The sequence below is a fragment of the Tachyglossus aculeatus genome, chromosome 15 (assembly GCF_015852505.1).
Source record: "Tachyglossus aculeatus isolate mTacAcu1 chromosome 15, mTacAcu1.pri, whole genome shotgun sequence".
Taxonomy (NCBI): domain Eukaryota; kingdom Metazoa; phylum Chordata; class Mammalia; order Monotremata; family Tachyglossidae; genus Tachyglossus; species Tachyglossus aculeatus.
Window position 1 is genome coordinate 7892985 of NC_052080.1, and position 27286 is coordinate 7920270.

Here is a 27286-nt window from a genome sequence, read left to right on the forward strand (position 1 = left end):
AGGCACTACTGGGTTGCTAGAGTGGAAAGATGGGATATACGTATTCTGCCAGAGGCCTCAGAGTAGCTAAAAAATGCTGGGTGACAGTATTTCCTAAACTCTTTACCCATTGTGGAACAGCAGCAAGTTCTCATCTGAGTAGAGCGATGCTAGTGTAGTTGTAATAATAATAACTGTGGTCTTTGTTAAGCACTTACTAGGCGCCGGCACTGTACTAAGCATGGGGTTGGATACCAGCAAATCAAGTTGGACACAGTCCCTGTCTCACATGGGGCTCACAGTCTCAATCCCCATTTTACCGATGAAGTAACAGAGGCACAGAGAAGTGAAGTGACTTGTCTAAGGTCACACATTAGACAAATGATGGAGCCAGGATTAGAATCCATGGCCTTCGGACTCCCGGGCCCATGCTCTAGCCACTATGGTGTGCTGTCTGCATAGGGCCTGGGGCTCTGGCCTCTCTCAAAGATAGGTATTGTGGTCATCCCCAGTGTGGTTGGCATTTAAGACAGTGAGTGAGGGAGAAAGAAGGCAAGGCAAGAAAGGCAGGGGGAAAGGAAAGAAAAGTCAAGGAGGAAAAAGAGAGAAATATGTCAGATATGATAGCTGCTGAAGTATCAGAGGAAAGTTTTAGTGGCTGCCTTGGGGTAAAGGGTACAAGTTGTATTGTCTATAGCTGACCCTAGATGAGGGTATAATCCAATTGCTGAAGAAAGTGGATAAACTTAGAGCTCAGGGTGAAAAAGTTTGCACACTTGATAATTTTGCCCTGTACTTCTTAGTGGACATGCTGTTTATAATCCCATCTATTTTACAACAGTCTATGAATAAAATTTTCCAGGGCCCATACACAGTAGAAGCATGTCTAGACAGATCATTCTTACCTCCGTGCTTTCCATAAGTGTACTTTTCTGCTCATACGTGTCAGGCGTCTTTAGTCAGGCCCACGAGGTAATGATGTTTGTTGCGTCGTCTTTGAATTATAAGGTCAGTGATGTGAATTAGCTTCATGACTACCAGGATGTATCATATCCTTATACTTCTGTACTTGTCTGAAGAAGCTTGAAAAGTCTATGAGTTAACACATCAGTCTTCTATAAAGAAGAGTGGGCAAATCTGAATTTGTCCAAAGGACTTCTGCAATCTACTTGTATAATTTTTTTTTGAGCTATCCAAACCCCACCAGCGGCCGCTTGCAATCGTACTGCATAATTCCTGCTTCTGGCTCCTATTTACATTCTCAAAAGGGTAGTTCAAAGGCATTTACCATCTAAGCCACTTCTTGGTATGCTCTCCTTAGTTTTCCCCTGAACTTATTTTCCAAGAATCTCGGTTTGGGTTAGGTGATTGAAAATTGAAGAAATGTCCTTTTGCCAATCATGTCTGCTCTCTTAATTATACTTGTATAATTCTTTCAGTGATATTCTAGGCAGTTCCACCTGCAGATTTTAATGTGTGAGGATTTGAATTTGCCTACAGTTACCTATCAAATGGAACTCTACGAATATAGGTGGCCCTGCTCTATTTTTCTGATGCTATAGTAATGCCGTTATGCATTGGTTCTGACTTGATTGCTAAGTATAGTTGGCCAGAAAGTCCTAATGTGTATGCTTTTAAAGCTCTGTCATATTTTCACAATCTTTGGGCAGACTCATTTTGGGGGGATTCCACTCTCCTCCTCAAATTGACCTTGAGATTGTCAGTACACAGTACTCTCATTAATAGTAATAATAATAATTATGGTATTTGTTAAGTGCTTACCATGTGCCAGGCACTGTTCTAAGTGCTGGGGTAGATTTAAGGTAGGTTGTCCCACGTGGGACTCACAGTCTTAATCCCCATTTTACAGATGAGGTAATTGAGGCCCAGAGAAGTGAAGTGACTTGCCCAAGGTCACACAGCAGACAAGTGGCAGAGCCGGGGTTATGACTCATGACCTTCTAACTCCCAGGCCCACGCTCTATTCAGTTTGTTAGTTCTGACTTCATGTTCTTGGGACCCAAAATTTGACGTTGTCAAAGCTAGAGGAAAATCTGTTGGTGGCTTAGGCCTAAGCCAGAACACTGGTGGTTTATCAGCAGGCTTCAGGCCAAACAAAGACCATGGCACCATTGGCGTATTCAACCTCCTTTAAAACTCTGAGATATAGGTGGACACTGCCATCACCCCAATTGCCAGAGCATTTTCATCAGTGTAGTAGAAATGATATTTATTACATCCCTACTGCATTCAGAGTGCTGTACTAAGCACTGGGGAAAAAAATGCACAAGTGAAAACACTTCCTGACCCTCAAAGGGCTCACCATCTGAGAAAAAGGGATGGGAGAGGGGACGGGCCCTGGGCACATAAGGAAGAATGAAACAGTAAAAAGCCCAGAACACCATGCAAGTCAAGGACAGTAATAAATAGAAGAGGGCAAAGGCACTGGAGTTAGAAAAGACTTTTGGGGTCTTCACAGCTGACCGTTCACCAGCCACAGTCAGGGCAGCAGCCACAACTTTCTCCACGTTTTGAAAGTTGGACGGTGTCTCATGCTGCCACTGCTTCCTCACCACCCTGGCTAGAGAAGCAGGGGCTGAAGGGATTCCCAATGGCCTCTGTGGTGGGAGAAGGCCTCTTTTCATCAGGGTCACATTTCCCATTTACAGCAAATTGCAAAGCATCAGTTTTGACCCGATTACTAATAGGCACGCATGATTTGAATGCTATAAGAGCACTCTCTCTTTTGTGTTTCAGGATCTTTGGGCAGACTCATTTGTAGTGGCTACTGGAGGCTCTGAATCACGGTACTATACCAGCATCTAACTGACCCTCCCAGCAACACAGTTTCGTTGAACGGTCAGCAGCCGTGAAGAGAATGAAGACCCCAGGTGCTCTGTGGTGAGCTCCTATAAGGTAGGAGGACTGACGAAACCTACAATTATGTGACACAACTGGAGGACTCCTCAGAGACAGTAGGAGCAGGAATCAATCAATCAATCAATCGTATTGAGCACTTACTATGTGCAGAGCACTGTACTAAGCGCTTGGGAAGTACAAATTGGCAACACATAGAGACAGTCCCTACCTGACAGTGGGCTCACAGTCTAAAAGGGGGAGACAGAGAACAAAACCAAACATACTAACAAAATAAAATAAATAGAATAGATATGTACAAGTAAAATAAATAAATAAATAGAGTAATAAATGTGTACAATGTGTACATATTTATTGTACAAGTAAAATAAATAAATAAATAGAGTAATAAATATGTACAATGTGTACATATGTAATAAATATGTACAGGAAGACTAGGAATGGGTGGTATTTTTCAAAGCGGAGACTTTGGAGAGGTCCCAGTTGCAAGACGGAGACGTGAAAGAGCTCCTGGCACTGCAGATGATAAATGCAGTAGCGCAATAGAAGACAATCTTTATGGGCATCCTGGAGCAATCAGGTGCCACCAGTTTTCCCTTAGTACATGCTATCACTGTGCACTCTGGAGCCATCATGGTTAGGGAATCAGGGAATGTTCTTCCAACAACATGCAGTGGGTCTGAATAGAATGCATTGTGATGTTGGAAGTCACAGTTATGCGCATGCGTGTAGAGTTGGTCTGAGTTTGTGTACTACACTGTCAGCTGCTTAACACAGTGCTCTTCCAGTATGCAACCCTCTGTGCTTTTGGAGAATTGATTGTATAGATCTTTTTGGTTACATCTACATTACCGCTCACATGCACAGTCTTACCACCAATAACATGTTTCTTGAATCTGTAAGACAGATACTCTGTCATACAGAGAAACAGCGGGTTCAGTGGAAAGGGCACGGGCTTTGGAGTCAGAAGTCGTGGGTTCAAATCCACGTCACTTAACTTCTCTGTGCCTCAGTTCCCTCATCTGTCAAATGGGGATGAAGACTGTGAACCCCATGTGGGACAACCTGATCACCCTGTATTCCCCCAGCGCCTAGAACAGTGCTTTGCACATAGTAAACACTTAACAAATACTATTATTATTATTATTATACTCGTATACAACCTGGAGACATTTAGGCTCCTGGCAGGGATATTAGAAGGCCATTTCAGCTTTGAATTCTGTTTACCTAGGTGGACAGCCTGCACCCTTTGTACCCCTGGGATCCAGACCTGACAACTTTCGAATTTGGTGACAGATGAAATTGACAGTGACAGAGACCCCGAAGCAGCTGGGATACTGCCAATCCTGGGCCAAGCTGAAACGGAAAGAGTGAGTGGCAAGTTGCCTTTATCTTTTTTTCAGATCTGTAGGATCAAAAATCGCTATCCTAGAGAACATTTCAATGTCCAGGTTCAACTGTGCTCTGATTTATTGAGGCTTGTACATTTTCTTCGGTAGGTAAACAGGTGAATGGCATATGGGGCTCCTAAGAATCAGCATCATCAAATGAAAAACATTATCACTCACTTTTTGGTGTCCAGTGTTCAATCACATATAATCTAAATTCTTTGGAGCCTTTTTGGATAAATATATGCATATAGCTATATTCTTTTAAATACAAAAATACAGATAAATTATCTTGCTATTAAGCTATTTTGATTAGATGTAGGAGTTGATCAAGGGTGTATTTAAAAAATCTCAGGTATAAAAAAATCCAGTTACAACATTCAACTTCAGCTGAAATTGATCATTGAGGGTCTGTGTTTAGCACGACTGATTTTATGAAGTTTCATCCCCATTTTGACACCAGATTAATACCTTTTTTAAAGGTTCCATGGGTTAGAAAATTCTAATTCCTCTCTTACTCTTTCACACTATCAAAACTGTGCTTGGTGTTTCAAATACAGGTTTACTGGATTCTTTAACTGTAGAAATGGGTGAATATGCATTAGGAGACTTTGAATTTGCTTGCCAATAGGTTATGATACCAAAAATATTGGCCCAACAAAAATACTGTGTACTGAGATAGTACACAAATAATGCAAAGCAGTTTCCACCATTGAATATAAAACTCGTTGAGTCCCTGGAAGATATAGTGCAAGTGTTCATTGTATTGCAAATAAGTATTGAACAACTCTAAATGTGTGGAAAGGCCGGACCCTGATTTTCAAATTTCTTAATACTGTGCTCAGTTTTAAGGTTCAGAATTTCTGTGTCTACAGATCATTTAAAACTGTTTCAAGTGAAATCTGAAACCACCATTTGTATAAGGAGCGAGGCTTTTACTCTTCACATCTAAATTTGAAATCTCATGCCATAAAATCATTTTATACTGAGATGGACAGGCTTGAGGGTGGAGGCAGCAGTGTGTGTGTGTGTGTGGGGGGGGGTGGTTTAAAGACGTTGGTCACCCAAGAAAAAATGTCAACATCTGTCTGTCACTGGGTTGCTCCTGGCCAATTATCATTTTTTCTGCGTCCATGAGCTCCAATCAGACAATGCCACCGAGTCACGTCCTTTGTTGCCGGCAACATTTCCCACCACGGTTTCACTTCTGATATGTTAATGGAGCAACTGCAAGTTTTGTGTTGCTGAAAGGGATCTTTGGACACATTCACTGGGTCAACAATCCCAACTCCTGCCCAGCGACTCAGCCTGCTGTGTGAGAAGCACAGCTTCCATGGCGTCTCCCCCGCTCCCTTTTCAGGGCTATGGGATTTTTGTTTTGTTTTGTTTTTGGGGTTTTTTTTTTGTTCAGCGTAGTTTTTTTTAAAAAGGGAATTAACCATCTGGCTGTTTGTCCCTGGATAAATGGGCTGAACAAATTATGACATGAGACAAAATGAACAGACCCTTCGAAACTGTCAAGCCACAACAGATCGACCACTGTGGTGCAAAGTCACCCCTAAGGGTGGAGCTGACTCCAGAGGATTACCTGGCAGGTCTGCTTTGCTCTCAAGCTCCTTTGAAAGAGGCCTGGGAAAGCAAATGTGGATCCCTTTTTCCTGGTGCTAGATGTAATTCTCAAGGTTTAAAAATATCCTGTGTAGGCGTCTAGGGTAATAAAGAACTGCACGTTGTGAAACAATAACTTGGAGGGATGTGCTTTTTCTCAAACTAGACCAAAGGGAGCTTACAAGCGATTTTGTTTTCTTCCCAAAATGAGCTCTTGTTCAAAAATGTTCACTTGCAGTGGGCTCTTATTCCAGCAAAATAAAACATTGAGTAATCCACTCTTGTTCTTCAACAACATAACTCTCCTTTTGAGGGAGGAGGCTTGATGGTAATTTCAGTCCCAGCCTTCTTCATGAAACTGAGAATTGTTATAAAACCTCTGCTGTTTTCCATTCCTAGTTCTACCTCTCCCTTATTTTAATTCTCAAGTATTCAGCTGGGTTGTGCCGTCTGAAAATATTCAGCATATTGCCCGTGAAGGTTGTTGAAGAGCACAGGACATGAGCGGAATTCCAGCAGGAGGGGGGAGGTAGACGCCCAAGGATTTATCCGCAAAGGACATTTGTGCCTGGAATGTGTCTGTGGACTCCTGTCCATCTGAGAAAGTGTGACAGGATAACTATTATTTTGATAACCTATCAAAATAATTCCGATCGGTCAATGCCTCTGCCTTGACTTTGCCCTGCTAGGTGACCCAGGTAGGCCCAGGTCCCAAGGTGGCTGGAAGCCCACCCACTGGCCTGTATGTGAGCAGGCCCACTTATTTGAGTCTTTGGCCCCACTTGTTACTCTGTTCACCGTTCTGCTTACTAAATTATGCCACTCTGAATTATCCATACGGAGACACTTGTTCAACGTTGAGACATTCTATTGTTATTTGTTCTTCTCTCTCCTCTCTCCTTCTTGAACTGGGAACTCGTTTTTGGCGGAGAATGTCTTTCTTAGAAATCCCCAAGTGCCTAGGACTGAGTTTTTTTGCATCAGTGGCATCCTGTAAATATTTTAGATGATGATGAAGAGACCTAACTTTCTCACTCTCCCCTTATTCGGATAATCAATCCCCCTTCTCTTGATAAATTCAGAGTTATATCAAGCATTATATATTTGTGCTGTCTTTTGAGCAATTCCACACTGTCAAATCCTGATTATTTGAAGGAATAGGAGAAACAGGAATTCATGAGTTACTAGAAGTCATGCTTCTTTGTACAGATTTGATGATGGTGAGCCTGCAGGTCATTTTTACTCTTTACTTAAATCCCCGAGTGCTGGAGAACCCATGTATTTAGAAAATGTAATTGGTGACATTTGAAGTAATTATTTGAACTTTTGCACAGCACAATAGAAAAACTTTAGTTGTAGTACGGTAGAAACATAGAAAAATTCCAGTAAGTCTTTTCTTATTATTCTAAGTTGATTCTAAATACTCTAGTGGATCCAAATATTCAGGGTGGCAGTGTTAACTGATAAGACAGAAATTCGAAGATGAAATTGTTGGCAATGAGTTTTGTTTCTTTTTCCTTCCACCGCCAGCACTCTTGATAGTAGTAGTAGTAGAAGTAATGAGGTCAAGAGGTGAGATAAGCAAGTAGGGAGCAGGCAAGAGGAATTTGCTACCTGCAGAATTCCTTCCTGAATAATTGTATTGTCAGAGTGGACATCAAGAACAGGAGATCCTTAACTGTTCCTAACCATCTGAATCGGAAATTGTAACTGATGTGGACAGTCATGTTCCTGCTGAGAAAAGAAGTGCAAAAAGCAAGTAGACAAACAGGAGTGCAGCACATTACGAGGTTCATGTGAGGTCTTGACCACATTCATCAGCTGATGGTAAAACCAGAACTAGAACATCTTGATTCCTAGAGCAGCGTTCTTTCCTTTGGACCCACAGAAGGACCTTCAGTGAAGAAAAGTAGATGTAGATGAAGTAGATGAAAGGCAAGTGGGTGAACAAGAGGTGAATTAATTGGTCTCTTAAATATTTCTGTTTGTCTTTGTGGATACATGGAAATTAATTATATATAAAATTAACCTGAGTGGAGAAATATAGCTACATAAATATATTTTACATTGTCACTGACCATCCTTCCTCGGAAGGAAGATGGACCCGTTGACCCTCCCTGGTGGGCCCACCTCGTGATCAGATATCCCTTCACCTCCCCATCTCCTGACCTCTTCTATTCCGTGCCCTTCTTCCTCTCTCCAAATCCCAGCTGTGAAAATAGTTTCTCATTTTCCTGTGACTTCCTCCCTCTGGCCGCTCTCCTGGACCTAGGGCTCTACGGGAGGCTGGTGTTGTAAAGTGAAGCCGATGAGTTGTAAAACTGAAACAGGATTTAAATTTATGAAGACCGTAAGTGCCCATCCTCTTAACTCAAGATGTCTTGAGTCAAGAACTGTCTGTTACTTATAAACTTCTGTGTTTGTATATTGTAAGCATTCCTCTTTTCTCCTCCAATTTGTGCTTTTAATGATAAAAAACCCTGTAAGATTTCCACAGCAAATTGAACTACTTTAATTTTTTTAAAACATGTTATTTGTTAAATACTTACTATATGCCATTCACTATACTAAGCACTGGGGTGGTTACGAGCAAATCGAGTTGGATGCAGTCCCACATGGGGCTCACCTTCTAAATGGAAGGGAAAACAGGTATCTAATCCCCATTAGATGAGAAAACTGAGTCACAGAGAAGTTAAATGACTTGTCCAAGGTCCCACAGCAGGCAAGTGGTGGAGCCAGGTTTAGAACCCAGGTCCCCTGACTCCTAGCCTGTGTTCTTTCCAATAGACCAAACTGCTTCTACTGTATACCTAGCTAGCAGCTACACCACCATAATGGAAGTCATTATCTCTGTTCATTTCAATACTGCCAAGTCATTCGACAGTATTTATTGAGTGCGTACTGTATGTGGAGCATTGTACTAAGCACTTAGAAGAGTGCAGTAATAGAGTAAGAGCCACAGGAGGTTGTAAATACTAAGGTGACACACGAAGATGGAGAGGCAGTGCTCATGGGCTATGGGGTGTGTAAAGCTTGGGGATTGCTGAAGGAGATGTGATTTAGAAGGGCTTTGAAGATGGAGAGAGCATAATTTAATCAGCGTCCTCCCATGTAAGACTAAAGACTTAGTTTCGAGGGGCCAAGGAGAGTGTCTTAGTCTGTGATGGATGAATGGTGCAAACTTTGCCAGAGAGAGGGCAGTTCTGGGAAGGTAATGCAAAAGGACAAAATGCTTAATTATTATATCGTAGTATTAAGAACCGAGTTAGGCGTGAAGTTCGGAGGAGGATATAGTGGTCCCAATTTGATGTAAGGAGAGCAGGAGACTTATCTTGTAGAAGGTGAAACCGAAGCTCTGAGCTGTTGACTTGTCCAAGGTCATTGGCAGAGCTGGGATTAGAAGCAGTCTCCTGACAACTAGTCTCATCCACTTTCACCTAAGCCAAACTGCCTCTAATTTAATGTCCAGGCTGACGTTGAATTTAAGTGTATGCATGCAGCATGCCGTCTGGAAAACACCATGAACTAGTGGAAAGAACAAGGGTCTGGAAATCAGAGGATATGGGTCCTTATAATAATAATGATGATGGCATTTGTTAAGCGCTTACCATGTGCAAAGCACTGTTCTAAGCACTGGGGAGGTTACAAGGAGCTCAGGTTGTCCCACGGGGGGCTCACAGTCTTAATCCCCATTTTACAGATGAGGTAACTGAGGCCCAGAGAAGTTAAGTGACTTGCCCAAAGCCACACAGCTGAGAAGTGGTGGAACCAGGATTTGAACGCACGACCTCCGACTCCAAAGCCCAGGCTCTTTCCACTGAGCCGTGCTCCTTATCTTGTGTCTGCCACTTTCTGGCTATGTGACCATGGGCACGTCACTCCAGTTTTCTGTGTCTCAGTTCCCTCATCTGTAAAATAGGGATTCAACACCTTTTCTCTCTCTCTCCCTTAGGCTGTGAGTCCTATGTGGGACAGGGACTGTGTCCAACCTGATTATTTTGCATCCACCAGTGCTTGGCCTTTGGTAGGCACTTAACAAATATTATTGTTATTATTGTGTTGTTATTATTATGATTTCCATCCAAATTTCCGCTTCTTGCAGTAGCGGGGTTGGGAAAGAGGCCTGTCTCAGGAATGATGTTGTCTTTAAGCAAGCTCATGAGTAATAGTGTAGTTGACTTTACAAGAACATTGTAAGGTCCTGTCTTTAAACTTGAGTTTATTAAAATGCGGGTGGGCAAGAAACACCTGACAAGTGTTTGAGTTTAACACACCGACCATTGCTGATTTTTTTTTTTTGCTTGTTTTAAAATATGCATTAACCATTTTTTGAAGAATTGAGTGTGTGACGATTTCTAGCACTCTGGTCTAAAATAGAAATGAACCAGTTTGAATATTTCCCATTAGCAATATTTTAAACCATCCATTCTCTAAAAAGAGATGACATTCAGTGGAAAAATTCACTTTGCAAATTATGTTTTCTGCCATAACTTGATGAAATCATATTTCATTATTCATGGCTCAGAGTGTCGATTGGGTGTGATTTTTTTAAAAAGTGTTCCAAAAGATTTCGATGCATAGTTTGCCTTTTCTGTCATTACTCTCAGCCATTAGAGAATCAGCCTAAAAACCTGGAAATTAGCATCCACGATTGGGCACTATTATTGTTCTTCTGTGTATTTCTATAGCCCTCGGGCTCCTTTGAAATATGAGAAATGAGGCAGTGTGATGGACTTTTAAAATCCCAGTCATCAGGTGTGACCGTCAAACAATAACTCCCTGAAAGATCAAATCGGTCTGTGGTCTTTTTGTTTTCAATTTTCTATTTATTTTAGAAAATTGGAAACAAGAGTCAAAATAACAAACAAGGTCTTGAAAAGAGAGTTGCCTTACCTCTGACTTTTGCGGAAGTCACCACCACTGTCAAAACCATGAAAACCGACTAAGTGCCAAACGCACTCCTTCAAGTCATCTGAAAGCAAAGCAAATCGTTGATGCTTAGACATCTGCACAGACTATTCTTCAACATATGGAACCCTAGAGAATTGCCCTAGGACTTCAAAGACTGCGCCATAATTACCAACCCTACAGATTTTATTTCTCTTGTGACATTTGCTTTTAACTGACTGGAGAGATGAAGAATGGGTTCATATGTAGTTTATTTTTCTTTTACTCCTCCCCTCTTTTCTGTGAGAATGAGGAGAATACAAAATTCAGATGAACTTCACCTTCATTGCAGCAAAGATCCTTCAGTCTTCAGATCAGTGCATACTTTCTAATGGATGGCAGATGCTGCTCCCTAGCTCATGCTAACTGCAAAACAGATGTCAGCATTTTCTGGAAAAGAAATCACTTTTTGGATTCCAGAAAACCATTTTTCTTGTAAATGTCAGAGAGCATAGCACACCTCCAATTAGGAAAAAGGAGGAGGGGACTCAAAATACTTTCCCTCTTCATTGTAAATTTATATATTCACCGCAGAAACGCTGGTAATAATAAAAATACTTTTGGTATTTGTTATGTACTTACTATGTGCCAAGCACTGTTCTAAGCATTGGGGTAGAAACAAGGTAATTGGTTTGGATGCAGTTCCTTTCCCATGTAGGGCTCTCAGACTTAATCCCCATTTGTCAGATGAAAAGCAGCGTGGCTCAGTGTTAAGAGCATGGGCTTGGGAGTCAGAGGTCATGGGTTCAAATCCTGGCTCTGCCGCTTGTCAGCTGTGTGACTTTGGGCAAGTCACTTTACTTCTCTGTGCCTCAGTTACCTCATCTGTAAAATGGGGATTAAGATTGTGAGCCCCGCCTGGGACAACCTGATAACCTGGTATCCTCCCCATTGCTTAGATTAGTGCTTTGCATCATCATCATCATCAATCGTATTTATTGAGCGCTTACTATGTGCAGAGCACTGTACTAAGCTCTTGGGAAGTACAAATTGGCAACATATAGAGACAGTCCCTACCCAACAGTGGGCTCACAGTCTAAAAGACTGTGCACATAGTAAGCGCTTAACAAATACCAAAATTGTTATTATTTCTCGAGGTAACTAAGGCCCAGAGAAGGGAAGTGACTTGCCCACGGTCACACAGCGTATTAGAACCCAGGTCCTTCTGACACCCAGGCCGTGCTCTATCCACTAGGCCACACTGCTTGTCATGGTCATGTGCCTGTGTACTCTGGCAGTATATGTCGGAAGGGATACAGCATCGTTATTGGAAGTTTGACTATTAAGCCTGTTACGCTCATTTTTATGTAGACCTTTTGGAGACAATAGTGTGTGATATGAAAGGCTGCTTGTGGTTTGTGCAGATGTTGTTATCGGCCCAGTGTGTTATGACAGCATGCACCAGTCCTACGTCCGGACGATTTGGCATGAATATCATGTCCTAAGCAAGCCCCCTGAAAAGTGCTTTCCTCCCTACAATATGGTCTTTATGGAGCTTTTAAAATTCAAAGTGGATGACGGTGGGAATTTTATTTCTGCATCTAAAGAAACATACTTATTTCAGTGTCCTGCCTCTCTGGCACTGTTTCTCCACTCTTTTATTTAGCCTCTTAGGTTTGTTAATGACACTGGTGGCTCTTTATGGTGCCACATGTCAGCCTGTGGTTGGTTTCAACTTTGCCCAATCAGGTGAAAGGAGTGTTCAGTGAAAAAGGTGATTACAGAGAGTATTGTGCTGGTAAACCACACTGGAGAATGACTCATCCTCCTTAGAGGAAACGAATTGTAAATGGTTAACAGGAAAACTAGTTAAGAGAGATAATTACCTTCTATTTACCTTGTGGCTTTTGCATTCATTTTATACAGGCTTGTTAAGTAGCCTGTCAGACTCGCCTTATGTCATGCCCTTTTAGGTTAATGAAGCATAAAAGTGCAACAGCATTTTTCTAAATTAATTTTTATTCCAGGCCCCAAAACACACTGGTTAATTTGTTGGTACCTGTCTGAAAAGCCTTTTTTCCAGTGGCCCAAATTTTCACTCGTTTCTGTGATCATTAAAACTCTCCCTATTGTCTCCAACTAACAGTAGACACATATAGGACACTTGAGTCAATCTGTGTTCAGTTGTATGTTTAACCTTTTGAAAGTAATCTGAGGCTCTAGTTTGACGCTCACTGCTCGATTGTAAATATATCTAAAGTGATCTGTGCCCTTCTAGGTAACTTTGGAAATTGACCATATTCTAATATACATGAAAGGGGCTTTGATAGTGAAAAGAGGTGAAAAGGGGTGTGATGTTTTAGGATATGAACAAAACTATGTCTCTGATTTTGCTTGGGAGGAATTTGTCTTTGAAAAATAGTACAACTTTTCATTGTTATTTAACTGTTATTGAGGCACTGAGAACACTTCTTTAACTGTCAGGGAAAGACTGTTTCTCCACTCTTCATCATCATCATCATCAATCGTATTTATGGAGTGCTTACTATGTGCAGAGCATTGTACTAAGCGCTTGGGAAGTACAAATTGGAAACATATAGAGACAGTCCCTACCCAACAGTGGGCTCACGGTCTAAAAGGGGGAGACAGAGAACAAAACCAAACATACACAAAACATACACAAAAAACCAAACCAAACACACTCTTTTATTTGGCCTCAAAAAATGTTTTATTTAGAGAAACAGGAAAGACTAATTAACAGGCAGATGTCTCACCTAGAGTTTTCTGGTAGGACTACTGTTCATTGACTTCTTCCGTCTTGTGTTTTTTGGTATTGGGAACCCTGTTCTAAATGAATTAAGAATACTCAGGAGCTAAATGATTTCAAATTCAGGCTGAACTGTTTATCTTAAGCATTTACCTACCAATCACCTGAAAAATAAGTTGTGGGGAAGAATTCGCAGTAATTTATTCATCAGAAGCTAGGTACCAGATATTTTTCAACAAAACAAGGGATATTAATCAATTAGTCATATTTTTGAGTGCTTACTCGTGCAGAGCACCTCTGGTAAGCGCTTCGGAGAGTACAATATCCATAAATACGTTCCCTGCCAAAGGATAAAATGGAAGGGAACAAGTAACGTCTCATTATTTTCTGGGGTATGAAGCCTAGTTTCTGCACCTAATGGGTGAATCTTATTTGCTGTCATAGACAAGCCCGCTGTTGTTCATTCTGTCACTCTGTTAATCCAGCTTTTTCTTTACTCGTCCAATGCTCTCCTCCTCCTGTCCCATTCTTAATTGCCCCATCCACTGCTTTTACTACTCCAAATGTCTGTTCCCATGGATCTGCCAGTGTGAGCCAGGCTATGAAACTTAGAGCCTGTGCCTGTTCCTGCTGCCCCAATTCTAAATCGACCCCAAGTGCCTTTGAAACGAAACAAATCTTGTCCTGCCGTGGGTGGTTCTAGTTCTTCTCTGCCGTGTGGCTACCTTGCAACACAGGCCATGCAAGACCCCAAAAGTCTTGAGGTTTTGGAGGATATGGGAATGGGGAAGGGAGGGCAGTGGAATCTCCTCCCAAGTTTTCCCCAGACCCAGCAGAGGGGCTAAAGGACTTGGGTTCTAATCCCTGCTCTACCACTTATTTGCTGTGTGATCTTGGGCAAATCACTTAATTTTTCAGTGTGTCAGTTACCTCATCTGTAAAGTGGGGATTAAGACTGTGAGCCCCGTGTGGGACATGAACTTCGTCCAACGTGGTTTGCTTGTCTCTACCCCCAGAACCTAGTCCAGTGTCAGGCTTATAGTAAGCACTTAACAAAACTAATAAAAAAAAAAAGTTGGGGTGGGGTGGGAATTTAACTTGCTGGCTACCCAATGGTTCCGTATAATATGTACACAAAAAGCACCCAGCCATTATAGAACACACCCAACATAGGGCAGACTTCCCACCTTCGGGCAGTTCTCCGTGCAGCCCTATAAAAGTACTGTTTTGGAGGGCAGATGATTGAGGTTTTCTCGAGTCTAACCCATCTGCTAAATCCTAGTTACCTATTCCGAGTCCCCATCAGCATGTCGAGAATCTTCTTTAATAATAAAAATAATAGCATTTATTAAGCGCTTACTATGTGCAAAGCACTGTTCCAAGTGCTGGGGAGTTTACAAGGTGATGAGGTTGTTCCACTGGGGGCTCACAGTCTTAATCCCCATTTTACAGATGAGGTAACTGAGGCCTAGAGAATAATAATAATAATAATAATAATGGCATTTATTAAGCGCTTACTATGTGCAAAGCACTGTTCTAAGCTCTGGGGAGGTTACAAGGTGATCAGGTTGTCCCCCGGGGGGCTCACAGTCTTCATCCCCATTTTACAGTTGAGGTAACTGAGGCCCGGATAAGTTAAGTGACTTGCCCAAAGTCACACAGCTGACAAGAGGCGGAGCTGGGATTTGAACCCATGACCTCTGACTCCAAAGCCCGGGCTCTTTCCACTGAGCCACACTGCTTTAGTTGTCCATCTGCCTCAACCTCTGTCTCCTTCACCTGTAGCCAGGCTAGACCACTTCTTATTCCAGGCCTCTGCCCTTCATTCAGGCCACTGAGCTCCATCGCCTCACTGCTTCGGTGCCTGATAATAATCCCAAATTCAGCTCTGGAAAAAACCTAGGGCTGGTTTCGTTATTTGCACCTTCATTCAGGCCACTGAGCTCCATCGCCTCACTGCTTCGGTGCCTGATAATAATCCCAAATTCAGCTCTGGACAAAACCTAGGGCTGGTTTCATTATTTGCACCTTCCATTATTTCCTTTGAAATAATCAGTTGGTTTCTATCTATCTGTCCTATCTATCTGTAATGTCAGTGCTGTCAACACCGTAACATCAACATTATCCCCAGATTCCACTGATGACTGTGTTCTGGAACCAAGCGCCAGGGAGACTCGCTGGTGATTTTGAGTGGCTTCTAAGGATTCCCGAGCTTTATAGACCGGCAATTAGTCTGAAGACAACCATGGTTTGGTGCCACCCTGTATAATTCTCAGGTTCTTCACTCATGCATTGTCATCTTGTGTGTGCCTGCTGAGGGCACACAAGCCTAGGGGCTAGAGCCCGGGCTTGGGAGTCAGAAAGTCATGGGCTCTAATCCCAGCTCAGCCGCTTGTCTGCTGTGTGACCTTGGGTAAGTCACTTCACTTCTTTGGGCCTCAGTTACCTCATTTGGAAAATGGGGATTAAGACTGTGAGCCCCACTGGGACAGGGACTGTGACCAACCCAGTTTGCTTGTATCCACCCCAGTGCTTAGTACAGTGCCTGGCACATAGTAAGCACTTAACACAAATACTACAATTATTAACAGCGAACTGAGCTTTCTAGGCGAGAATGAAACACATCAGAAGTATGACACATGTCGCCTGCCCTCAGGGACCTTACATAGCGTTGAATGTTGTCACCGCGTCCTTTCGCCTGGGCAGCCCCTTTTCCAAAACGTGTTGGCAAGGTTACCGGGCACTGGGCCATACTGATTCGATGCCCCATCCAATGCCTCAAGCTTCAGGTACAGCGTCAGTGAACCCCGGCAGACCGTGTCTGAAAAGGCCACCCTGGAGAGAGGCATTTTAGAGGGACCTGAGCTGTTCATTGAGAGGGATTATTTAGCAATACGCTGTCAGAAAGAGAAGCTATTTTTAACTAGCACAGAACAAACATTCACTGCCGAAGTGAAGTAGCTGAGAGTGAATCATGAAGCAGATTGCATGCATCCTGAAGCATATTGTTGACCAAAGAGAGTGCTTCTGAGAGATGCGGAAGTACAGAATGTCCAAGAGTTACCAAGCGCTCCCGTATCCCTTTATGAAAAGGAAAAATGTGAGCCTTCAGGCTCATAAAAAAAGGTATAGTGAGGTCCTGCAGTTTAAAGGCCTAGCTCAATTAACTAAGCTATAAATGGTCCTTCAGTTTCTATCTCCCTAGAATACCCTAGTTAATTTATGTTCAATCCTGAGTAATTGAACTATGGCCTATAATAGGTTTGGTCAATATTGGAGAGATACGAAGGTAAATCCAAGAACAGCATGCTCTTGTTTATCCACTTGGAGCAGGACAGGGAAATCCGGGTAATATGGGGATAGATTTAAGGATTCTAATATTTAGCATTTAATGCATTATACTCCCCAAACAGCAGCATTGCCTAGTGAATAGAGAACAGGCCTGGGATTCAGAAGGACTTGGGTTCTAATCCCACCGCCACCACTTGTCTGCTGTGTGACCTTGGGCAAGTCACTTAACTTCTCTGAGCCACAGTTACCTCATCTACAAAATGGGGATTAAGACTGTGAGCCCCATTTAGGACAGGGAATGAGTCCAACCTGGCACTTAGTAACAAATACCATAAAAAAAAATCTACATTGCCTAAGTACCTTTTAAAAGTCTTGAGAATACTCCTTTGTTCAAGAACAAGTCCTTTGGTCTCAAAGTCAATAGGGAATTGTCTATCCAAGCAAATCTGAGCTCTAATTGGGCCATGAAGCCCCTTGGTCTCGGCAGAGGTATGACCTTGTCGGTCTTCATTTTGAGACTTAAAGTTGAATGGGTAACCGAGGCCGTGGTAAAAGGCTGGAGAAGAAGAGGCAGTAATTGGTTCATAACTTTGTATCCTACTCTCCCAAGTGCTTAGTTCATTCATTCATTCAATCGTATTTATTGAGTGCTTACTGTGCGCAGAGCACTGTACTAAGCGCTTAGTTCAGTACTCTACACATAGTAAGCACTTAATAAAATACCACAGTTAATGATACCAGGCTCCGGGTTCCCCTCCTGGTTGATCCTCATTAGCACAAGTGGCAGAATTTTCGTTTGAGTGGATTTGTTCGACCTATTGTGTGGATGCAGGAAATTGCGACTCTGTTCCATTTTCAGATATTTTGAGATGAAACCCTATATAGTAAGGCTCTGAATCTTCCTCTGGGCTTGAATGTGAGCACGGGCAATAAAAAAGAGGGAGAGAGTCTCCAATTTTTGATGTCTTTCCTCAGAACTGCTCAGCGCACTTTCAGATAAACCACTTTAACTGGAAAGAAGTCATTTCCAAAGGCCCATTCAAATGGCCAAGGTAGGAAAGGGACATGATTAATGGAAATATCAGTGCTTTACACTATATTCAAATTCAGGCCCATGCAGTTGTTCAGAATCTTAGGAGTCAAAAAAATTCTTTCTGTTATCTCTCTTCAGTTTCAGACAAACATTATTCCTCAGGTAAACATAATTCACTGAAATAGTAACCTATTCTACCAGTGAACACACACGAGCTTCCTCCTTCAGGTACAGAAAAATCCTTTAATGTATCTAGGGTATTTCCTTTGGCTTCTACTGAAGGTCTTCTCAAACTTAGACCACTGACCATCTGAATATTCAGTGGGCGTCCCACAAGATCCATAAGGCTCCATTCATACAGTGCTGGGCACACAGTCGTCCTTAATTAATATTAACTATTATGATTATGAACTATTATGAACTATTAACTATTATGAACTATTATTATTAGGATCTTCACTGTGTCTCAGTGGACAGAGCACTGGTTTCTAACTCCAGCTCTGCCATTTGTCTGCTGTGTGACCTTGAGCAAGTCACTTAATTTGTCTATGCCTCAGCTACCTCATCTGTAGAATGGGGATTGAGACTGTGAGCCCCATGTGGGATATGGATTGTGTCCAACTCTGTACCTTCCCCAGCATTTAGTACAGTGCTTTGCACATAATAATAATAATAATAATAATAATAATAATGATGGTATTTGTTAAGCGCTTACTATGTGCAAAGCAGTGCACATACTAAGCACTTAATAAATGCCATCATTATTATTACAGTGCCCGCACATAGTAAGCATTTAAGAAATACACACACGCCAAAAAAAAAAAAATCCTCTCTGCTCCTACAGACTTATCATGGACTTTGATAGGTAAAATTTAGTGTTTTGGGCCCAGAAGAGGAAAGTAGAACTGTTTTGAGCTGAAGGTGGAAGAAAGGCAGCAAGTGTTTCATTGAAAAAGAAAACACCAGGTTTATTTAGGAAAAAAAATCACCGGACTTCCAGAGATGGCGGAGTCTTCTTTGAGAATGAAACTGATAGCAAACTGAAACTTTGTGTCCAGAAAGTGGGGAGAAATCTGGTCTTGGAAAAGTTGAGGGATACAGGGGACATCTTTTCATTTGGAATGTGGGATGGGAACGGAGTTGGTCTGGGAGTGAAAGACCAGCTTCAAAGAACTTGCAGATCAGACCCCATCTTGTGATTTTTCAGCCCTGCATGGAAACTTAAGTTTTTTCAGCCTCGCTCAGAAGTCAGGTCTTCTATACCTGGGAGGATCAGGGGCCTGGAGTTCCAGTTCAAAAAACCAGTATATCCTGAACAGTGCGTTTTCTCTCAACTACTGGAAACCAGGGTAGGGAGTAGGAATGGAAAATCCAAGGAAGCAAGTCTCTTGCTCTGCAGGCAGTAAATGCTCAGTAAATTGACTAGTGAATTAAGTACACATTCTGAATCCTCATATGTGTTTGTGTTTGTACACATAGCAAATGTTTAATAAATACTATTCTACTACTGCTTGTGATTCTTTGCCGCAGAAGCAAGCACTGAAGTACAGGGCCAGCACATTTAGGTAAAAGTGTGAGGATTCTCTTTGTTGCCTCTGCAAAGCCCGAATGACACTCAAGCAGACAGAGGTAACACTCTTTAGATAATGACGCTTTTCATATTTACCTGCATCTAGGATTAGGTAAAACCCCAACTGCTCTCTATGTGCACTTTCAGAAATTAGGTGGTTAGACTAACTACTCAGGATTTCCCTAAGGCTGTTAGAATGTAGGTGTAGTTAAGGATTTCTCTCCAGGATGATGCTTTTGTGAAAAAAGTCCTGGACAGCTTTGTACATTATTTTATTACCTGCTTATGATGGGAGTAGAACAACATATTGTAAATCCAATGTGTGTTAAATGTTTAAAGCCACATCTGCCTAAAAACCAGTTGTTTTACCAAGATAAGAGTGTTATTACTGAAAAAGGGAAGAATGCTTATGCATTCTTGGAAAAGCAGCATGGCTCAGTGGAAAGAGCCCGGGCTTTGGAGTCAGAGGTCATGGGTTCAAATCCCAGCTCCGCCAATTGTCAGCTGTGTGACTTTGGGCAAGTCACTTAACTTCTCTGTGCCTCAGTTTCTTCATCTGTAAAATGGAGATTAAGACTGTGAGCCCCTTGTGGGACAACCTGATCACCTTGTAACCTCCCCAGCACTTAGAACAGTGGTTTGCACATGGTAAGCACTTAATAAATACCATTATTATTATTATGTGCAAGAACATACCCATATATGGGTATATTTGTGTGTGTGTGTGATTGTGTGTAGAGCAGAGCCTTCCTCAAAATTAACAATAAATAAAACATAAAACTGGTAACCAAAACTTGAGTCCTCTATTGGACAGGGACCAAGTCTGACCTGATTATTTTGTATCTACTCCAGTGTTCAGTTCAGTAGTAAATGCTTCACAAGTACCGTAATTATTCTCTACTCTTAGGCTAGACTAGACTGAGGTCTGACGGATATTTTGGCTTGATGCCTTGTCTGTCTCACGCAAATCATACTAACATATACATGGGCCTCTCTGTTGAACATTGGAATATTACCCTTATAATTTAGTGTCAGATTGCAGTATTCCGTTTCCCAGAGTTTCTTATACAATATCTGTTCAGTGGGGTTCCCATATGTTATACTTAGTGCTTAGATTTTCAGTAAGGTCCACAAAGGAATTTCCTACACGGAAATTTCACCCCAAAGTTGCCATTCCAGGCTAAAGTAAAATGAGTGAAATATTTCTCGTTAACAATGTTTTAAGTATGTAGTTGGTATTATTTCATTATCCAAAGCATTAATTAGCAGTGTAAAATAAAAAAAAAACCATTTTGGAAATTTGTCCTAGTCTCTCTGGGAACAGGGAGAGGGTGATAAGGGGACCGTACTATTTTGATTTTGAAGGGAGCTCTCCTTAAGCAGTGGGACCCCAAGGATAGTGCTAAGCATTTAGCATAGTGCTCTGCACACAGTAAATGCACAAAAAATGCTCTTGATTGAGACACTGGTGGCAATGGACTCCAGGAGGAATGACAACATAGTGTATGCATGGGTGCTGCCATCATGGCTCCGCCGCTTGTCAGCTGTGTGACTTGGGGCAAATCACTTACCTTCTCTGTGCCTCGGTTACCTCATCTGTAAAATGGGGATTAAGACTGTGAGCCCCACGTGGGACAACCTGATCACCTTGTATCCTCCCCAGCGCTTAGAACAATGCTTTGCACATAGAAAGCACTTAACAAATGCTGTTATTATTATTATTATTATTTATGACAGACTTGCTATCCAGGGAACACATGCATCAAGAGAGGCATGAGTGCCTGAAGCAATGCCACATGAGGCAGGAGAGGATTGCAGATGGTGGTAATAGAAGTGCAGAAACTCACGTGGCAGAGATAGGAAATTCCAGCCATCAATCAACTCTTTTTTCACAAAAGCACTAAAGAATTTACTGAATGCTTACTGTATGCAGAGAACTGTGCTAAACACTTGGGAAAGTGCAATAAAACAGGGTTGGTAGATGCAATCTCTGCCCGCAAGAGGCTTATGATCAGAAACTTTCCACACCCACTGACACCTTTCAGCTCTTACCCAAACCTAATTCATCCCAAGCACTGGCCATGGCTGGGGCTAGAGGAGAGGAGGAGAGTCTCATTTTTTTCTTTTTTAGAAACTCTGGAGTCTGCTTTATTTAAGAGAAAAATAATGAGCCACCTTTTGATTGCTAGTCAGCTTTTCTTGTGTATGTAAATGGGAGATTAAGGTGGTTATGTTATAATAATAATTATGTTATTAGGCTAGCACTTTGTGCTGAGCCCTGTTCTAAGCCCTGGGGTAGATACAAGTGAGGCGGGTCACAGTTCCTGTCTCACATAGGGCTCACAATCCAATATCAGTCACAATATCAGTTGATATTAATGTGTGTATATTAATCAAACTGAGGTAAATTAAATATAATAGGACATTTTTTGAAATGCATATTTAATTAGAGAGTAATGCTGGACCTTGTCCACTCACCCAATCCTCCCATTCACAATCAATCAATGGTATTTATTGAGCATTTACTGTGTGTTGAGCACTGTACTAAGTGCTTGGGAGAGTACAATGTAACAGAGTTGGTAGACACGTTCCCTGCCCACAAGGACCTTACAGTCTAGAGGGGGAGACAGACATGAAAATAAATTACAGATATGTACATAAGTGCTGTATGTATGCAAGGTTATTATCCTGTAAAACCCCATTTTAAGGAAAACTTTCCTTGCGGTACTCATCTGTTTTGATATGGTGCAACGATGCATAAGCCGACTTGTACATCCCAAGCGCTTAGTACAGTGCCCTGCACACAGTAAGTGCTCAATAAATATGATTGAATGAATGAATAAGCCACTTCTGAAACTGTGGCATTGTGCTTCCAAACAGGCTCATATTGTTGGATGAGTACCTCCTAATTACCTACCAAAACCCTAGTAAAATCACACAGTCAAGACACGTATTAGGATTGAACCGAATATCCGGCTCTGCTTTGGTCATGTTAATTTGGCCTCTGATCGTACCCAGTGGGCAGTTGGCAAACTTTTAAACTGATTCCATCTTTGAAAGTACTGGAAGTATTAGGGAAATTCAGTAGAAAATGGGTTTTCAGCCTGTTGATTTGAATTTACTCTGTGATCAAAGCTTTTTTCCTCCCCAGGCTGCCTAATTAAAAATAAATTTTTCTATCGACAACGTTTGATGCAAGAGTGAAAGAGCAAGCTCTGCCATAAGTGCTTAAGTGGTTCAACATCAGGGACCTCGTCTTATACTTCCCTTGTAATTTCTGTCAGTGCTCATTACACTTACGGATGATGAACAGAAATTCGCAAAATCCAGATTTCACCTATATTGCCACCAGGTTTGCCCCAAGTCATATTGAACAGACCCAAATTTATAGGACTAGATCTGATTTATGACTTTCCCTGAAGTGTAGTTTATGGTCCAGTCAGTCTGTAGCCTTCCAGGGGCGCTTATACCTAAAGGGGAGGAAGAACAGGCATTTAATCCCTATTTAAAGAAAAAAATGGCATGGTGATTATACCCTATCAGCAACTGCACTGTTTGGGACTAAACTGCTACTTGTCCATTATTTGAAAAAAAGCTGCCCAGGGCAAAGATTAAAATCCAATTAGGCATATTATCCTGGATATGTGCCCTATAGAAGCAACATGCAAATCAAACAACGAGTATCATGCCCAGAAACACCATAACCCAGTTCATGATAATTGCTTTAGAAATGCTGGTGATTAAACAACAGTGACTGGGTGAGCTAAAATCTGTTTTTCATACTGTCAATACAGAATAAGGAAGTCATCAGTGTTCTCCCAAGGAAGCAAATCCATTCAAGTTTGAATCACGCTCTGTATTGTAGAAGTACAAAAGCAAAGTAACTTAGTGAGAGGGTAGACTAGGGACATATCTTTAATGGCATCAGGTTTTCTCATTATTCAATAAACTTATGGTATCAGCACAGGACCAAAACTAGACACGTCTGCAGTTCTCTAAAAGGAGAAGGCATCATGGGGGACTCTAAAAATGTTGTAGGTGGTATCTTGGGGAAGCTAGTGCACAAATGAACACAGATCATTAAAATGGATTAGGATGATGCTTCTCTATTTTCCTTTGTTCCGGGCTTTTCAGATCTTTTGAACCACCACTTGCCTTGAGCCCATCTGGGTCAGTATTCATTAGCATCCCCTTCAAGGTAAGCTGCCAGCCAGGGCTTCAGGAGTCATTTAAAAAATGTTAGCCCAGTAAAGCAGTGACTCTACAATGCAGACAAGACTACTAGCGGTTTGAAAAATATGAATGAAGGATGTCTGTAAGTCTCCCCCACTCCATGTGTAATGGTAATAAAACGCAGAATAATTGTGGGTATTTAAGTGCTTACTACATGTCAAGCACTGCACTAAACACTGAGGTAGATATAAATTAATCCAGGTAGACGCAGCCCCCGTCCCACGTGGGACTCAGATTCTAAGTTGGAGGGAGAACAGGTTTGGAAACCCTATTTTATATAAGAGGAACAGATAAAGGTTAGGTGAGTTCTCATTTCTTTCGATATATGGACTGTCTTAGCTTAGAAATTTCCAGATTTCGGTGTTTTATTTTGTTTTTATTTTCATGCATACAATATTTGCGTGGCAAGCATTTCTGTGGAAATATTTCTCCTTTCTGGGCTTTGATAATGACTTTTGATCGACTTCTAAACTACCTGTTAGCGTTTCCAGCAGTGCTTAGTCAAACTTCCTTATTTAAGGCTTTGGACTCCAGGGTCAGAGCCAAACTGAGCAGCATCCAAGCCTTGGTTTTGAGGTGAGGGCTGTTTATTGGACCAGGAAAGATGGTGATACGTAGCACAGCCCGTACAGAGTAAAAAGTGGGAAGAGTAGAAATCTCTTGGGGTGAAAAATTATGCCTCATTTTAATATTACCAGATCGTCCAACTATCACATTCTTAAGCACATTTCAATTCTGTTGGTGACATTGGAGGATTAGTGCACATAACTGCATTAAAGCAACTTCCATTAATAGATGCAGAATTATGATGGATTTGGAAATTGATTTACATTCATTTAGTCAATGAAAGTGTTAAGAAAAACTTGAGAAAATTGAGGTTTCTTATTTTGAGAGTTTTTAAGTCTAATTTTTAAAACATGCCCAGACTGGAGGGGCGGTGGTTAAGAAATTGGGTTAAATCAGAAAAAAAACCTAAAAATTTGTAATCTCGTAAAGTGGCAAAAAGCATCCAGTACCTAACAGAAACATAAGAATGCAATGATAAGAATCACAAACAGAAGTATATAGTTGTTAAGCGGACATAGGAGTGATTGGAATAGGGTTACTTTGGAAAGGCCTCGTGGAGGCAATGATAGATTTGGTGTTAGAGAAGGTTGAAACTAGTAGTTGAAATGATTTTTGCTAAATTATATAAAAAGTTCAATTATCTCAACTACCCTGCTTACCCATAGAGACGGAGAACCAAGGGTTAGTTGGTTTACTTAATTATTGTGTCTACTACATTGCAGTATTTAGGTTGTAGTAGTAATGATGTTTAATACGTGCCCAGTGAGTTCAATGCACTGTATTAGGCCATTGGATGTTTAACTGAAGAAGACCGTTCCCAGACCACAAGAAAGGTACACTCTAGCTGCTGTTCTTTGTAACTAAATATTGTTCAGCTACACCATTTTATCAGAAGCTGTCATGTATTTATCAAGAATCATAGCCTGACTAAAGCAAACTTTCTCACCATTGCACATTATAGAGTATACGCCTGGGTTGTCTGTGTACGTTAAATTAATTGGTTCATTTTGACAAAGGAAACCGGGTTTTGTTTGGAATCTCTCCTTGAATCCCACAGCAACTCTAAGCACATGTTCCGATTATTCTACAATCTTGGGGGCTGGAAAAGATCTTGAGAGGACAACTCTACATAAGCCATCCCAGATGTTAGACGATCTTATCTGTGCTTTATGAGCCTAAGAAATCCAATATTGAGTCAAACCTTTGGTCCCTCTAGTAGAAGTAGTGTGGCCTAGTGGTTAGAGCATGGTCCTGGGAGTCAGAAGGACCTGGGTTCTGATCCCTGCTCTGCCACTTGCCTGCTGTGTGACCTTGGGTAAGTCACTTAACTTCTCTGTGCTTCACTTACCTCATCTGTAAAATGGGGATTAAGACTTTGAGCCCCATGTGGGACAGGATTAGCTTGTGTACACCCCAGCACTTAGAACAGTGCTTGATACATAGTAAGCAATTAGCAAATACCATTATTATTATTATTAGAAGAAGAAGGTTGAAACTGTACCATTCTCTACCTTCCATGTATATCTCTCTAGAGTACATCCCTCTGGAAAGAGCCCGGGCTTGGGAGTCAGAGGTCGTGGGTTCTAATCCCGGCTCCTCCACTTGTCAGCTGTGTGACTTTGGGCAAGTCACTTAACTTCTCTGTGCCTCAGTTACCTCATCTGTAAAATGGGAATTAAGACTGTGAGCCCCTCCTGGGACAACCCGATAACCTTGTATCTCCCCCAGGTCTCAGAACAGTGCTTGGCACATGGTACACACTTAACAAATATCATCATCATCATTATTATTATTATTATCTCTCACTTTCCCTCTGGTTACTCTTTGAGTACTTCTCAACCATGAACAGATTCAAATCTTTCTTGGACCTCTAGAAACTTGGTCAGCTCAATTTCCTGAGGAAATGAATTCCTCGAGCTTTCCACCTGCCTGGGGCACCCCAGTACAACAAGCTGCCTGCAACTGCAGAGGGAATTCCCTGCACAAGCACAAAGAATTCCCAAAAAGGGGGTGGCCAGCCCTGCAAGGCCAGCTGAGTCCCTAATAGGCCCAGGGCTGCAAATGTGCCCGAGCTACAAAGGATTTAGGGCCCTTGCTGAATCAGAGTTGTATTTGGCAGTGGGGCTGTATGTCCCCTTCTGAGGCAAAATCTGGGTGGAGCAGAGCAAGGATGTGCCCCATCGCACCCTAACCCAGGGAATTGGATGTCACAGAAATGTGATCTTCCCAGTCTCCCTCTTATCTCCCAAACCTTCCCCTTTCACACCTACCTCCAATTATGGGGCTACTTTGAGTTTAAGAAAAGGCCAATTCCTGAGCATTGGAGAAGTAGAAAGCTGATGGTCTGGACTTCAGTTCTGTGAACGGTTGAGTTCCTGAATCAAAATTGCCACTTCGTCAGCAAAAGGGGAAAAATGTTTCGGGGTGTGTGTTTCTGAGATAGTATAGTCAAGTTGTCCAAGTTTACGATGATTTCCACTAACCTCACTCCCAGTTAATCTGGACAAGCAGTTTTTTGTTGCTTCATATCCAGCAGATCTAAAATTTGCCTCTGCCCATTTCTCCAGACTGTAAGCTTTACGTGTTCTGAATCATTTGAGGTTTCGCCTCTTTAAAGATCTTAATTGTTTGAACTTTTCCACCCATTCTTCTCATTCAGATAGATAGCATGTCTCTCAAAAGCAGGAGATCTTTGTTCATCCTGCACTTCATTTTTCTGTTTCTGCTTTGTTTGCGAGGGAGTTATTGTTTGGGAAGTGGAGCTGTATTGGCTGCTAAATGTCAAGGTATTATCTAAAGTTTAGACTTGTGCTGAGCAACTACCCAAACATCAGTCAGACTGCTGGTGAACAGCATGGCATGTTTTCAAGCCTTTGAAAAAAGATGGTTGCTTCAAAGGCAACCCTGTCGTACCGTGGTATCATTTTATATAGCTACAATAGGTAGGCCTAGATTTTTCTGTTGCTATGGTAACTGCCACTGTATATCATGAAGATGCAGTAGTGGTGTGGAATGTACTGTGAACAGAGAACATACATTTTTCATATTTACTCACATCTATTTTTCACAAATTCTTGAAAAGTAAT

At 41.7% G+C, this 27286-nt stretch overlaps 1 long non-coding RNA gene across 1 annotated transcript in view; it reads left to right on the forward strand.

Annotated features, from left to right (window-relative positions):
- The window catches only part of LOC119937492, a 49849-nt gene extending 46987 nt beyond the window's left edge, over positions 1-2862 (forward strand). The window contains exon 3 of the long non-coding RNA XR_005454129.1: positions 2737-2862. This is a non-coding gene — a long non-coding RNA (uncharacterized LOC119937492). The remainder of the gene's footprint in view (positions 1-2736) is intronic.
- Positions 2863-27286: the final 24424 nt, after the last annotated feature.